Source organism: Pterocles gutturalis, unplaced genomic scaffold (genome assembly GCF_000699245.1).
Source record: "Pterocles gutturalis isolate BGI_N339 unplaced genomic scaffold, ASM69924v1 scaffold18050, whole genome shotgun sequence".
Classification (NCBI taxonomy): Eukaryota; Metazoa; Chordata; class Aves; order Pterocliformes; family Pteroclidae; genus Pterocles; species Pterocles gutturalis.
In genome coordinates this window covers 35,599-35,865 of record NW_010138671.1, presented here as the reverse complement: position 1 = coordinate 35,865, position 267 = coordinate 35,599, and positions in this window count along the sequence as shown.

Here is a 267-nt window from a genome sequence, read left to right as displayed (position 1 = left end):
TAATGCATGCAAAAGGAGACAGCATACAGTTATCAAGCATAGCCATGAGAAATGAAACAGGAATGTCTTAAAACAGCTCTGATTTCGGGTTATTCTCTAGGGGAGGTGACAGCCAAAGTAGAAAGGGCCTATGTTTATTCAACTCTAGACTAAAAACCTTCTGGAAGGGAAAATGAATGCCAGCTCTTCACATACCCTGTGTACAGTGAGGTGTTGCTCTCTGTTTTTATTTCCTCTCTCTCTCTCTCTCTCCTTCCTTTTTTTTTT